At 39.0% G+C, this 10,184-nt stretch overlaps 1 long non-coding RNA gene across 1 annotated transcript; it reads left to right on the forward strand.

Annotated features, from left to right (window-relative positions):
- The first annotated feature begins 5,104 nt into the window (after positions 1 to 5,104).
- Positions 5,105 to 8,293, forward strand: LOC147242725 (uncharacterized). Its single transcript, XR_015110735.1, has 4 exons — positions 5,105 to 5,431; positions 6,153 to 6,367; positions 6,997 to 7,102; positions 8,158 to 8,293. It is a non-coding gene; the product is annotated as an uncharacterized LOC147242725 (long non-coding RNA).
- The last annotated feature ends 1,891 nt before the right edge of the window (positions 8,294 to 10,184 follow it).

The following is a 10,184-nucleotide window of genomic DNA, read 5'->3' on the forward strand; positions in this document are numbered from 1 at the left end:
TGACAAAATTTTTAAGTTTTTTTCTGTCTTTTTTTTTTTTTGAAAGAAAAATCCTTGAAATTTTCATCAAAAGCATTCTAATCAGGCACTCCTCAGGTCAGCTAATGAGTTGGCAGGAGTGGGGCCCTCGCCAGGCGGTTCTCTTCAAAGGGCTAGCTCATTAGCGTTAGCGGCACTGATTATGGTACTCTCACATACTCCCGCTTACACACAGATTAATGCACATACACACCCACTTGCTCCCTGTCTCTTTCTCTCTCTCTCTCTCTCTCGCTCTCTCTCTCTCTCTCTCTCTCTCTCTCACACACACACACACATTCGCAGAAAGAGAGAAAGAGCTGTCATTAGCCCAGTTAGCATCATTAGCAGTCAAGGTCAGTGTTTGAAGGCAAAGACAGACGTGCGACCTCCATCTTTCTTCAGCCGCCCTTTCAAAATGTCTCTTAGCTACTTCAACAACTGCAAAGTTATATTGCCACAATTAAACCAGAGGAAAGACAGAGGAGGAAAGGAATGGAAAGAAAGCCCCCTTTCTACCCTTTACCTTTCCAGGATTTCAAACCAAGTGTTTCCCGCTATGTTTCTTCTAATGCAATGAGAGTTCACATGTTATTTGCCACAACTCCACTGAGAATTAATTAAAAAATATGAGGGAAAAGATGTCGCTGCTTCGTGGATTATTCAGCATCCAATTTACCTCAAGTCTTGGGTTACAAGGTGACATTTTCAAATTGGACCGTCCGGGTAAAAGAATGATGAAGCTTGTATTCCTGGTTACATTTAGGACTGTGTTACATTCACTGTCATTGTTTTCATATTTCTATATACCTTTCTACAATGTGAGTGAGCATGCTTCCATACAAGATGATTTGACGAGAAAAAATAAATTATCTGATCACGATAATTAAACATGATCATGCCCTAAAAATAAATTATTAGACCAAATTTTGGTTGTTGGTCTCAATCTAAGAGAGAATTCTTGTTTTCTATCACTTTTTATGACTGAATGTCTATCAGGGTCATGTTCCTCTGATGTTTTGATGGTGATAGTCAGTTGAGTGACTTTTTATTGCTGACACCTCCACTCTTTCCTGAGCGTTTCCCATTGCTGTTCCAATGCATGTCAAGGCTAATGTGTTAGTGACACCAGGGGTGTGCGCAGTCCTAAGCAACAATTAGCTTTTTTGGGGGGCACATGAAAATTAACAAATGCCAGCATTTGACCAAAATTATGTAAGTTTATTCAAATAAAGACATTTTCTGCACAGTAATTGTGAATGTGTGTATGTAAATAGTGTCTATCCTAATGATAGCCACTTGCTTGTGTATGTTGCTGGGCTCTCAACTTTCTACTTTAAGATGCGTTTTTTTTCGTACTTTATGTTCTACTGTCTACTCTTTTGTATCGTAATGTAAAATGTTAAATTGTCTTGTAAGGAAGTATATCATAAGGTAACATATCGTATTGTATGGTAACATATATGGTAACATATTGCATTGTAATGAGTTGTATGGTATTGTACCCCATCAAAACGTGTCATGTCAAAGTAGACTGAGTTTGTGTGATCTGCCTTTACTAATATGTTTTCATTTTTTCCACTTTCTGTTATTATCTGTTAGATATTTATGGATTTAATTTATATGATGCTATGTGGTAAAGTATTCTGTGGTACATACAAGTAAAAAAGGTGGTGGTCTTCATCACCATTTATTATATTTGGCAATAGCTTACAGCTAACTGGCTCAACTAGCCTAGTTTGCGTAACTGTCTTTCTTTTTATGACAGTTTTTCAAGAGGTCCAACATTACTACGACAACATATACACTATATGTATAAAATAATATGTTGATGCATTGGTATCAACTATTTTTAATCATCTAACCATCCAGCATAGTCCCAATAGCATGCCTGTATCACATCATTAATTGTATTGACAGAGCGAAACATATATCCATTTTGTGTGTGTGTGTGTGTGTGTGTGGGGGGGGGGGGGTTAGGGCTATCAGTGATATTGTGCTGAAAATAAAGATAACATTTTTATTTTTCCAATGTGGTCTTTAAATATAAAAACTACTACTACTACAGAGTATGGGTCTTCAAAAGGTTACATGAATCTGGCCCGTGCCACATACCTCCACTAAATTCTACATAATCCTGCTGAGACTCACACATGAGTGCAATGAGCATGACTGTTCTAACAGACAAGAAAGACTGATTATTTCTGCAGGTTTTTAAAGTATCAGAAGCCAAATCACAGCATTTTAGCTGCTGTCAAGCACCGTGTCTCCCGGCTTAGTGCTGAATGAGTAAATGGGTATCAGACTAATGTTTTGCCATTTGTTTAAAAAACTGGGACCCAGCTTTAAACTTAAATTAGCTGAGACTTTTCTTATCTCCAGCAGCCTCCCTCTCATTCCTTATTATTCACTGGTTCCTCACTCTCTCTCTGTGGTCAGAGTGTGACAGCGGCCCCGGGCAGATTAATGGCTGTGGGCCAGATTTCCTGGAGACGAAGCTGTCCCTCTAATTCACTGCTGGTGGACACACTGGATTTAACCCAGATTTACAGTAAATGTGTGTCTCAGCAACTGTGGGTAAATTTGTTAAAAAAAGGCACCAAGTGAGAGAATCATGCATGCATGTAGTACGTGTGTGTGTTCCCAGATATAGCCTATTGAAAACTCTCTCTTTCCAGTCAGATTAGCTCCATTAGTGGATTAGCCGGATTAGTCGGATTAGTGGGTTAATTGCTGTCTGCTGCTGCGTTGGTGCGCGAAGGCTAATGATGGCTAACTCTAGTTAATTGCACACACAGCGACATTAGCCAGCTATCACCACGTCTGGCAACATGGCACACACATCGGGGAAGCCAGGATAAAGCAGCTTCCCATGAGGATTATAAACAAGAGCTGTTTGGACCTAATCTCTGCCTCATAATGTCATACTTGTAGCTTATCTATTGATGGATATGCTGTGTATATGTCTTGACACTTTTGTGACAGTTGAAAGATTGAGTTCACAATTTCTTCATGTTTTGTGTTGATTGCCACTTACAAAATGAGATCAATGTTGAAAACAAAAATAAGCAGCAAGAGAGACAAACTGGCAAACTCATGGCTCAAGAAACAAAAATCTCTCTCTCTTGCTTCACTAGTGGGTGTGACTTGCTATTCTCAACCTTTCAATGTGTAATTCTATACTTCAAAATAAAGCTGCTAAATGTTTATCTGTAACAAAGACAAGAAGCACATCACTCAAAATCAGATTTACATCAGCTGTGGAATTTGTAATTGATTTTTTAAAAATTTTTTTTTAAATACCTTAATGGATGAGCTCCACAATAATATAGTGATCTGCTGATTCGATATTCTGCCCTCAGGTCACATAGGTCACCCTCACAGGAACTCTTCCTGTCAGTGTGAGCTTCAGAATATCTTCTATGTCTCACTTTTGAGACTAAATCCTACTATTACATTATTTAAATGAAATTTTCACTCCTACCTTTTTAGTCTTGATTTAATTCAGTCTGAAATGTCCAACTGATTTTGTTAAATCCAATAGATGTATATGTAATGCCCTTTAACAGCACTTTAGTTTAATGTACTATTATATCGTTCTCTCTTTTATATTATGTCTATTTAATGTATATGTAAATATATGTGTATTTATATGCAGTTTCATAATACATGTGTGGTTAAACTTTTTTTTTTTTTTATTCCATCATCAGCCCTCCTTAGGAGTACCAGTAGATTCTATCGCAACAGGAATATATTCATAGGGGAATATTATACAAGATGCTTTCATTGTTAAGTCCTGGACATATTTTGAATCCATTTGTGAAAACTCTGCATCATCCTGTTGTAAACAGCCGCCCTGCTTATTTATTTTATTTTAAATAACAAATTAGGAGATACAGTAAATATGAATGCATGCACCATTCAGTATTGATAAAAACTGAATGTAGCCACAGAACAGCAAAAACTTCTGAATCAAATTAAAATTTACAAAATGTGACAGTAAAACATCATCAAAATCTGATTTACTCCAGCTATGAGGCACTTGGTTAAATACACAATATATTTTTTGACTGAATAGGTAAACACTGACTTTCTAAAAGTTACACAGGATCATACAAATTATCACACAATTTAACTTTGTAACGTCTTCAGAAAAAGTGATTTTTGTATAAATGGAAATGAGTTCAAGTTTTCTAAATGTATTGGTGAATGTTTTTAAATCTTGCAAAGACCAAAATATTTAAGTTTGACATTACAGTAACTGATATTTTTTAATTATTTTCTTATCATATTAAAAATGCTTTAATATTTTAATGTTTATACAAGATGAAAAATGCCTACATAAAGTTTAATCATAATAACTTTTTATTCATCATTAATGTAATTGTGGATATGACTGACATAGTTTCAATGATTGTCAAACTGTTTTTACATGAATGTGTGTAAGTGCATTTAAAATGGATCAACAAAAAGCATCAATCCTCATTGATCAACACGGAGAGGAAGCATGTAAACAAAACCCAAGTCAACCCCAATCCGCACCTCTGTAGAAATGAAAAGGAGGAGATTATGGGTCTAAGCAGTGGTATTAGATATATTGCTGGTAGGATGTGGTGTTGGGAGCTGACTGAGTGCAGTGTTATTGATGCAGTAGCCAATGAGGTCTGACACATGGCTTCAGGACAGGAAACGCCAGGAGTTATGGGTAAAATGGGTGTTAGCGAGAGTGTGCAGAAAACCAGAAGCACACCCACACCTATGCACGTTGCTCACACGAAAAAACATTAGAAGCAGGAAGGTGAGCAAGCGCACGCACGCACGCACACGCACACACACACACACACACACACACACACACACACACACACACACACTTTCCATATATTCTGTGGGCACCTCAACCTCATTAAGGGGAAGTGAAGGGCTCCCTGCTCATCTTTAAAAGATAAAACAAAGTGCTGTGATGTCATACCTCATCAGCCTTCGCAGAGGAGACGAGAAGCACTTTAGCAGAAAGAGCAGAGTGTGTGATCGCCTGAACGCACAGACCTCCCTCTGACTCTTCCTTGCACCCTTTCTCTCACACACACGCACTTGCAAGCACACACAGACACACAATTGTGGCAGTGGTGGATGGTGGATGAGGGATGCATGTTGGTTTGGGGCTAAACATGATATCTCCTTTCCCCAGGGCCAGCCAATCAGAACAGCCTGCCAGGGAAAAACAGCAAAAGCACTCAAGACCGTCCAGAAGAAAACACATTCATAAACACAAGACACACACTAACAGGCACTGCAAAACACACGCTCCTGTGCTCCTGGCATGCACCAAAACTCCCTCAGAGCAACCATCCATCCAGACAAAGAGATACTCCAGTACATATGGGTGGAAGGATTCCCGGCATTATGCAAGGTCTTCATCATCATCATCACATTCATCAATAGCCTAAACACTAGCGCATATTTGTGGAACTACATCAGCTGTACAAGCAAGTACAAAGCCTTATCTTCAATGTTCTTTGTGTATAGCACCAATGCCTGGGGGGTGGGACCTGGGGGGTATGGGGCACAGGAAGTAAGTACCTTGGGGGCAGTAGTCAGGGGAAGTGCCTAGAGGTCCAGGGCCCAGGGAAGACAGAGTCATGCTGTCGGCTCTGTTTAGGGGGAAGGATCAGGGCTAAGTGTTTCAAGGGGAAGTGTAATAGTAGTGGAAATGTTGTTAGACCGATGAAACCATGAATCAATTTGGCATGAAGAAAAAAATGAATGTCAGAACCCACAGTGCAAAAATTAAAAATACAGGCAAGCAATAGAGATACAATCAGTGTGAATGTCATATTATTTTCTGTTACACAAACTGTGCCACATCACATGGTAAAACCCCCCCAAAAAGTACCATGATATTCTATGATTTGAATAACCACCTGATAAGGATTGAACTGGAGATAATGTCTATGTAAACAGTACCACAATCAATTTCAATTTATCACACCTTAAACAATAGGAAAAAAAGAAAGCAACACTGCAGTAAAATGATTACATTCATCATCATCTTTTTAATCATTATTTTGTCATTTAAGGTTTAATAAGGTTTTCAGAGATCCATCCATTTTCTTTACTGTTTATCCATTAAGGGTCGCAGGGAGGCTGGAGCCTATCGCAGCTGGCATATGGCGAGAGGCAGGATGTACACTGGATGGGTTGCCAGTCCATTGCAGGGCCATCAGGAACAATTAAGGGTTCAGTATCTTTCTAAAGAATACTTTGACATGGTCAACAGGGGAATTGAGGATCGAAACGAGCAACCCTTCGGTTGCTAGACTGCCACGCCACCTCTGAGCCCCACATGGTATCTAACCAAGACATTTTGTATACTTTTTGTATGATCTGTGAAAAATAATGAATACTTTTTGGTTGATCAAATAATCAATTCATCATGTCAGCATCATAGCTGATACACCATGGACAGAAAGTACACAGTGAGACTGTATGGGTAATACACACTTTACACCTCCTAGAGAGATTCATACTGGATCAGCACACTGCAAATTTCTCAAGCAACTAAAGAAAACTGATCTGTTTGTTTGACCTTAAATGATGTCCCAAATGTGAAAACACAACAAATGAGAGCAGAAGTTTTTTCAAGGGGCACTTAAAAGTAATGAGGACATCTGAACATTATTTTTGTTAGTTATGTTTTGACCCTGCCTCGTTTATAAGGAAGGCTAATGATGCTTGCTCTCCCTTGTAGCACTCCATCAGGAATATTGCATCTGCCCCTTTACCTAATCCTAACCAACAGTGCTCAAGTGGAATCAAACCCTGTTTTTTTCCTAACACATTTTTGTGCCTCGTCTTAGCCTCAATATGGCATTGTGACATGATAAAATATAATAAAGCATCTTTATTGTATGACTTTATAACATGGTGCTTATGTGCTATTTCAGTATGTTGGTTTTGTATGTTGTTTATACATAGGAGGAGTAGAATTGCAGTGCCAATTCCAACTCAAGCATGCATTCTTCTCCAATTTCAACCATCAGATTTGACGCTTTACTGCAAAAGTGTTCCTTCTATGATGACGGTAATTATGCCTTTCAAAACTGCTCTTTTGCCTTTGCTCCTCCATTTTACAATTTTTCTTACATTAAAGTGTCCTCCCATCATTTTGTAATAGATGAAAAGAATTACTTTTGGTAACAAAACTGTCTCCTTCTCATTCCATTGGTTAATTCTTCATGGCACATTTGAGTCTTCTGAACTTAACCACAGTTGTTGTCAGCCTAAGAGACATGTTATGGTGAAACTTGCCAGGCTGAGAGGCATTTCTTTTCATTGTCAAATTTGAAAAAGAGCAATTCAGTCTCTTGGTAAACATCAACTTCAATCCATTGACTAATCACTCCATAATGACAATATGCTTCAACTCTTCTCTGTAGTTCAAACAAAAGAAATAAGATGAATAAAACAGCAGTGACCCAGGAGAACATTGAATGGGGGATGAGGTGAGGTAGGGGTATTTGGTGATGGAAGGGTCATTAAATGAGGTAGAACCGTGTGGAAGAAGGGGCATCGGGCTGGGAGGAGGGTGACAGTTGAGGGGATTTGTGTGGGGTGAAAGCTGGGTGTGGTGGGGGAGGAGGGGCCACTTGGAGGCTGGTGTGCGGTGGGGGGCGAGGGTCGGTGGTGGGGGTATCAGTGGGGAATGGTGTCAGCTGCAGAGGCAGCAGGGAAAGCCGACATCTTAATAAAACAGCCTCGGGCTAAATCCCATTAAAGGCCTCAGAGCCTGTTACCACTGCTGGCCAGGTAGCGCGCGCACACACACACACACACACACACACATTCCACACATCTTACACTTGCGCCTGTGTGTACATACACACACAGGAATATATTATATATGGATCCATGGATCCATGTGTCCGTCTCTCTGTCTGGTCCTGTCTGTCCATGTGTGGGGGTCTTCCTTTGTGCTCACTTTTTAAGTGTGTGTATTTGTGGTTTCACCACACACACACACACACACACACACACACACACACACACACACATACATAGCCTACCAAATCCACATCCTCCTATTGTTGTTGAACAGAGCAGCTCCAATGTGAGTGTTCAAACTTCTCTTGTGATTAGGTGACAAAGTAGAACCGCTGAGGAAGAGGAAGCAACAAACTGTGTCGTCCCTGAACTCACCACCAGCCGAGATGTTGTGGCTGCTGCTGCTGCTGCCTCTGCTTCCAGGACATGTCAGCGTGTGGATGAAGATGGCACATGGTTGGAAACACAAGGAATTAAATGTGTAGTTCAAGGCATCATATTCAGGTAGTTCAGTATATAAACACTAGATATTTTATGTAAATGCAGCCTTAATGTAAATGCAGCAGTTACTTTTCCTCTCAGAGTTCACTCAGTATAACTGGCTTTGGTTATGGCATACATGTCTACACATTTTAATGTATATAAATACATATCAAATAGAGCCCATGTTTAAATACCTCTTAAACCATTTTGACTGTGCCCTTGATGATAAAATGATGCACTTACTATCAGATATATTTTACATAAGCCAGTGCACATCAATTAAGAGCCTAGTTTTTTCTCTTTATTTATGTCTATTTCAATGTTTGGGGGGTTAAATTTAAAAAATCACAATGGTAATCTTAATTATTTAACAATGGAGAGGAGAAAAAAACAATCATCAGCAACTCTAAAACAAACAAACATGCACACACATAAACAAATGTTTTGGTTTTTTTAAACCATCATTCTTATTGGTTTCAGTAGCAGTGTGTATAGATCTTGTCTCATTTTTGCTTTGGTTATGTATATTTTTGCTGTCATTGTTATTCTTTTCTTAAAATGTCTTAAAATTTAAAAATATTTTTTAAATGACTTTTAGCAGTTTATTTGATAAATGATTAAAACATACAAAATGAAAGGGAAGAAGTAATGAGCTGCAACTAAAGATTTCCCTGTGATTTTCTCAAGATTTAATACCTATGGAGGGACTAGAGCAGTACCCAGAGGTCGTCTTCTAGGGCACCCTCTCTGTTTCCACCACCCTGTTCTAGAGGTCCCCCTGGTGGATGTTCATCTGTCTCCAGAAGTTACCAATAATCTAGTTGACAATTAAGCCCACATGTAGAACAGAAACAAGTTCAAAATTGAGAATTCTGTCCTTTAAAAAGTAAAATACAACATGTTCATGCAGGGGCATTGCTATTGTCCAAACCTGTAGCTGGTGTTTTTATTTGTTTTTTGTTGTGTAAAATTGTAACTGTTTTTCATGTAAACGTACATTTCCCACATGCAAATGTACTTTCAGGCTGTTAGAGGTTGCTCTATAGTTTTAATGTGTGTTACGTGTGCAGGAAACATTTTGTATTTTTTGCTTTGCTCTCTGTCTTTTGAGGTGTTGTTTGTTATGCTTTAACTTATACAGTAGTCCTTACTGATCACCAAGTTTCCCATCTAGGACTGTAATAAATGACCAATGATCATCATCTTTATTGATACGGGTACAGTCAGTTTGAGTGAAAAAAAACAGAATTTAATAAAGTAAGTCCTTAAAGTGCTTTCCAACTTTTTTAGAGAGGCCAGTGTCACTCTGAATAGTTGTGAGATGGTTAACAGAAGGAGAAAATAGTAAACATCGAGAAATTAGTTTTCATCACTACAAAATCCTGGATTCACTTGTTAATGGCTTAAGTTTGAAATAAAATTAGGAAGAAGACACCCAGTTTATGCAACTGGGGTCACAAGCTGAAAGGTTGGAACTTGTTGGTCTGTTTCTCACACACACCTGCATATCTGCAACTACACTACTGAGAAGGGAAGTCGTATTTCTCAGGAAGAGAGAGGAATAGTATCTTTTAAACACACAGCAGAGAAATCCTCACCAGTGCCAGTGAGTTCTGGAGGAGATTTGTCAACGATGGCAATTTCTCCCCGGAGCACTACAGAGGCTTGTATGATGAGCAAAATCTAAACTGTCCTCTGAGTTTTTAACTACACACACCCACACACACACACACACACACACACACACACACACACACACACACACACACACACACACACACACACACACACAAACACACACACACACACACGCGTTCTGGGCTGTGATCCAAGTACACTGGCTAAAATGAAATGTATGT

This window comes from Aulostomus chinensis, chromosome 20 (genome assembly GCF_037954235.1).
Source record: "Aulostomus chinensis isolate RoL2024-O1b breed Wild chromosome 20, RoL_Achi_v1.0, whole genome shotgun sequence".
In the NCBI taxonomy this organism is placed as follows: Eukaryota; Metazoa; Chordata; class Actinopteri; order Syngnathiformes; family Aulostomidae; genus Aulostomus; species Aulostomus chinensis.